The 5,865-nt window shown below is 48.2% G+C and overlaps 1 protein-coding gene across 1 annotated transcript in view; it reads left to right on the top strand.

Annotated features, from left to right (window-relative positions):
* The window catches only part of Grik4 (glutamate ionotropic receptor kainate type subunit 4), a 301,102-nt gene that overhangs the window by 151,049 nt on the left and 144,188 nt on the right, over window positions 1-5,865 (top strand). The gene's annotated exons all lie outside the window — the stretch shown is intronic.

The raw sequence follows: 5,865 nt of genomic DNA, 5'->3' as shown, positions 1-5,865 counted from the left end.
CATGGAACTAGGTTGCAGGGAGGCTGGCCAACTGCCAAGTCTTTTTGTATCTGCAAACTCAATTCCCACATTTTCAGCCTCATTGTTAAGGAGATACAAAGAGAGAGGGAGAGAGAGGTGGGAATACAAAATTGAATGCATTTGTGCTTGATGAGCTGAGGAGTGTCTTCCCCCGGAGAGCAGGTTTTGCTGATGGAACAAGGTCCAAGGTCAATCCCTGATAAAGCATCTCCTTTTCTCTTTCTGCAAACACAGGCTTGGAAATGCATTTTCTGTGTTTCTCACACAATTGGAGACATAAACTTAGGGTTTATGAGATTTAGCTAATTTGAGTCAGCAAACATGTGTGTTCATGTAGTCCAGGTGGCATCTGTCTACCTGCTTATTGTCGGTTAGAGGCTGGCTGGTGTGTACTGGTGGCCAGTGCTTGAACCTCGCCTGCCACCTGCACAGGGGAGCGGAGCAAGTTGTTCTGACCCCACGGGTCTTCATGGGCTGTGCTCATTTATGGAGGTGTGCTCTCTTCTGCCAGGACCTGCCTTGGACTTGTCTGAGCTGCTCTGAGCAAGGCATCCCTCTATCCTTGAATCCAAGTAATATCTAAAATCAAAACCGCAGGACAGGTCAGATGCACACACTTCAGCAGACCTTCGCCCTTGACTGCCTCCACACGTGTGCTTTGTATTCATCCTCCAGCTTTCCTGACTGTTTACTCGGCAGAACCTGCTCCCTGTATGCTCTATTTGGACCTAATTATTACAACCAACCCGGGGTTTGGAAGGCACGGCAACCCCCACTTCCAAGCTGAGAATGTTGAGACTCTGAGGTCAAGTGACTCACCCTCAGTCTAAACCTTATGCAGCAGAACCAATCAGCTCTCCTCTAGACAGTCCAAGTTCCTTCAGAGCCCCAATTGGATACAAAGGAGAAGGGCCACTGCCTGCACTGTAAGCTGTCCCCTGACAAACTGTGCTGCGTGTCAGATGAGAGAGGAGATGCTCTGAGCCTAAGGATGCCAGGAAAGGTTTTCCAGGCTTCAGATGAGGAAAGAGAGACTGGCTCTGTCTGAGGAGGTGGTGACTCCATTAAGCATGGCTATTGATAGGAGATGAGAGGAGGTTGAAGAAGGAAATCCAAACCCATGAGTGGCACGTAAGGGAGTGAAGACTTGGTTCCTGCCTTCACTGAGGGACTGTGGAGACCTCTTCCCTGAGAAGAAGGGCCATTGTAATGCTAGGGTCACCGTTAAGGAGCAACTAGTTTGAGTAGATGAAAATGAGGCCAGGGTTGAGGACCTGAGTTAGACTTACGAGGAGCTGAAGACCCTGGAGAGACCATGCTGGTTGCTAAGGGTCCCAGCAAGCATGCACTGTGAGGGCTCACACATGGTCACGGGCAGGAACACACCAGCTCCTCTCACTGACAGTCAGCATGGGCACTGAAGCAATTAATACAGGAAAGTGACTTTGTAGGGAATGGGGTGTGTTAGTGTTCTCAGGCCGGGGGCTCACCGAAGGGCTTCAGCAAGGGCTGAGCGAACAGAAATCAACTCCCTTCAGTACAATAGAGGAAGGAGAACTCCAGAGAGACCCTTGTCTAGGGTCCCATAGCTAATAAGTGGTAGGCTTAAATCCAGGTTCCCTGGCAAGTAGTTCAATGTGTTACCAGCATTTCCTTTGCATTTGTCAAGCTGGGTTCCCCTGGATCTAAGCTGACCTATGCAAGTCACTTTTCACTATTTAAATTTAAAATCTGAATTACATAAAATGAAATTTTCAGAGCTGTGTGAGATGGTGCTCCTCTGTAACCTTAGCCCTTGGGAGGCTGAGACAGGAGGATTGCTATAGATGGAAGCCTTCACAGGCCTCAGAGCAAGATTCTGTTTTGTTTTGTTTTTTAAACGTACAATAAGATAAATTTACACTAAAAATTCAAATCCCTCAGTCTCACTATCCTCACTTCATGTGTTCAGCAGACACTTGTAGCCACTGGCCACCAACTAGCAAGCGCTGAGACAGAACAGCGTAGCAGTGCAGATAGCTCTCTTGGACAGCATTGCTTTGATGTGAGTGATTATGGGCAAGGAGTTCTGTGGTTTCAAAAAGACAGAGATAGGTGAATAGAGGATAAACCCCCTCATGGCAACTCACACTTCCACTTGGCATGGACATTCTAGATGCCCGTGCCTCTCCAAGAAGACTCCCACAAGCCTCGCAGAGATCTGGTAGTCCAAAGGATGCTAACATTTGATAGGATGTGGTTGGGAGATGCTGTATTTCTACCCAGCATCAATGGGTGGTGTCCCAGAATCAAGCCCTCTTCCCATTCTGGGAATTGATTGTGACAAGGCCACTCTAACCAGACTTACATAGTAGGGGTTGTTAAGAGATAGAGAGGAAGGCTGTGTGGAATATCTGGAGGCAAAAGCTGTCTCAAAGTCTACCTCAGAGCTAGTTAACAAGAGCTCCCCCATCCTTCAGGAAATTCTTCCTTGTGTCTAAGCCACGGTCATCTTGCATATAATCTGAGCCTCTTTCTCTCCTTTAGCTCTTATGGGACTTGGGGAGGTCTATGGCTCAGGTGTATGTGAAACATTGACTCTACACTCAGTACTTTGATGGGTACTGCAGCCTCCCAGCTTTCCATCCTCTCCTCAGGCATGCTGGAGTGCAGAAAACAGCATTGGGTATGTTTTGTTTTGATGTGTTTTGTTTTGTTTTGTTTTAAGGGACATAAAGTACTTATCATGGCAAAGCCAGGACTCTTCTTCGGGTCCTCCTAGCTCACTCTGGGGCTTACTGCTCAGTGTCTCATCTTTCCTCTCCCCAGATCTGTATACACCACCCTGGGGCAGCAGCTTGAACATGGGGTCTGCCTGGTAGGAATAGAGACTTTTGGAGCAGAGGTCCCTAACCGTCCTGGAAAAGAGGGTGGCTGAATACACTCCAGGGTCTGGAAAACCCGAGGATGCCTGGACAGACACAGGCTCGGGGCCTCTTTGGCCATAGCATAATGTGCTTAGAGAATTCATTAGGCTGCTTCGACTTCTGTCCCTACCCACCAGGCCAGGGGAGGGAAGGTGGGGCAGGCAGGAGAAGTTCAAGGGCAGAAAAGATTAAAAATCTAATCAAAGGCTGAGGAAATGAGGGGCTGCAGGGAAATGTGGCTCAGGGCTCTGGATGAGCCCTTCTTCCATCTTCCTTATTAATGCCGGGCCAAGAGACATCGAGGGTGGAATTAGGAAGGGGAATCTAATTCTATTTCTCCACCTCAGAATCGCGTAACAGGGATCATTCCACAGGGAGCCGACCATGTGTGCTCCTGTTTCCCAGAAGGAGTTTTTATTTTAATAAGCAGGTTTGGGACCAAGCAGAGATACACGGTGAATTACGTTACTTTTCTTTAATGAGGAAAAAAAAAGTCAGAAAGTCTCTAAGTTTTATTTCTAAAAAAAGGTTGAGGAGATGCTGTGAGTGGCCCTGCCAAGGCTTTCCTAGTTATCCCTACAGAACCCAAAGGAGCCGGCTGTGTGAGGGCTTCCAAAGAAGAGTTGTGGGTCCCACGATGGCTATGGAAGCACACGTGTCATGATCACAGGAGGAAGTGTCCCCTAAGAGAGAGGCAGGGTGGTGGTGTGAAAGAGAGCCATCCTGGGGCTGAAGGAATGGCTGTTAGTGAAGTGCTTGCAGTGCAACCATGGGGACTCAAGTCTAGATTCTCATAGAAACCACCTAAAACCTAGTCGGTGATAAACAGTTGCACTCTCAATGCTGGAGGAGCAGAAGCAGGAGGCTCCTGGCCAACCAGTCTAGCCAAATCGTGGAGCTCCAGTTTCAGAGAGGCCCTGTCCCAAAAAATAAGGACAGTGATTGGGGGGGGGCATCTAAAATCAACCTCTGGCCTCACCTTGAAAGCATATGCACATACACACACACACATACACACACACACACACACACACACACACACACACACACACACACACTGGACGGGGAGAAGAAGAGAGAGAACACCTCACTGCTGTAACCCAGAGGAGCTGTTTGATACTCAGCAGATACTCTGCCTTCCTGAGCCATTCTTTCCTGTTGCTGAAGACGATAAAGCCCATTGAGGTGATAGGGGTGGGAAGGTCCCCGAATCCAGAGGATGATGCGAATTTGATTACTGTTGTCATCCCTACAACTGGCTGACAAGATGGGAGCTGAGCAGGGGACATTATATCTTGCTACCCAGCATGCTTTCAATGAATATTGGGGCAGTAGTGGGCCTTCTCCATGAGTCACTGTGAGAAGCCTTTTGCTTATAATGTTACAGACTTAACCATGCACCTACAGGCTGATCTTGGGAGGGGACAGTGACCCCCACGACCCAGTGACATTTGTTGTGTACTGAGCACTGTGCTGAGAGTGCTTATTTTATCTTAACCTTAAATTCTCAAGTCCCAGGTTTGATCCTTGACGTTACCCAGAACATTTAGATAGGACAGTCCAAACCGGAGAGCTGAAGATGACCAGTCATGACGGGTTCTGTTATCAGTATTATTATCTGCAGGAAGAAAGGAGAGGTGACATCCAATTTCAAGGTCACATGGTTCCCATGTCCCTTGGCTTTGTTTACTCCTCTGATCCATATAGGAGAGACAGGAGGGAAGACTACCTACATATGGAGAACATAGAGACCCCCTCCCCCATGTGAGCGATGCAGTTGGAGGCCAGGTCCACACCTGCTCAGACCTCTGTCTCTGTGGACTTCTTCCCTTCCACCTCAGCTCCACAGCCTTCTCTACCCTCCTTGTTCCTGGTGCCAGCCTCAGGTGTGAGATGGGACAAGATGGAAGCATGTGAAAGGCATCCTTCCTACTTGAGTCTGAAACGTGCTCCTCACCATGCAGTGGCCAGTCTCTCTGCACTCTCACCTTCTCTGGTCAGACTCAGTTTCTCCAGCCAGGTACGGTGGCACTCAGGAGACTGGAGGAGAAGGATGTTGAATTGGAGGCCATCCTGGGTTATATAAGTAAAAGTCTTAGTCTCCAATTGACCCTCTCCTTGCAAAAAGAAAAAAAAAAAGATAATTAGTGCCACAGACATTTGACAGCCATGCAACCTGGGTTTGACACTTGGCAAGGGAAGAAAAATGAGCACTTGGCAGGGTCAAGGGCACCAGGCACCACGTCACACTCATTTATCGTATTACATCTTCCCCAAGGTTTCCCCCAAGGTCAGGCCATCAGCATTATCTGACTCTCCCAGGATTCACAGTACTTCCCTCCCTGGAGAGAGAGCACTTTCTATAGTCAAGTGTGTACTGAGGGAGTCAGCTAGTGGAGGGACAGAGAAGGGAGGCTGAGAGAGGACCAGCCTGACCAGATACTGTTTTGTATTTTCCTCTTTGAGATGGGTTACATGTGTCACAGGATGGCCCCAGACCCACTATGTAGCCAAAGATAACCTTGAACTTTCTGATCCTCCTGTCTCTAACAACTGATTGCTGGGATCGTGGTGTGAGATCTCTTGCTCAGTTGCTGGAAGTTGAAGCCAGGGATTCCTGCATGCTGGGCAAACACTCACAGCTGAGCTACTCCCCAGCAGCCTGATGTAGATATCTTCTGCAGTGTGTGTGTGTTGTACTTATTATTTGTTTTATATATATGGGGATTTTGCTTACATGTATTTCTTGCGGGTGTGTGTGTGTGTGTGTGTGTGTGTGTGTGTGTGTGAGAGAGAGAGAGAGAGAGAGAGAGAGAGAACTTATAGGAGGTGGTTCTTTCCTTATGCATTCCAGCCCTGTTGTCATGCTGGTTGGAGAAGAACAAGCCAAGCCAAAGCAAACCAAATCTAATCAAATCAAACTAAACAAACGTACAAA

This window comes from Mus caroli, chromosome 9 (assembly GCF_900094665.2).
Source record: "Mus caroli chromosome 9, CAROLI_EIJ_v1.1, whole genome shotgun sequence".
Lineage (NCBI taxonomy): Eukaryota > Metazoa > Chordata > Mammalia > Rodentia > Muridae > Mus > Mus caroli.
The sequence above is the reverse complement of the archived record's forward strand: the minus strand, read 5'-3'. Positions and strand labels throughout refer to the sequence as shown.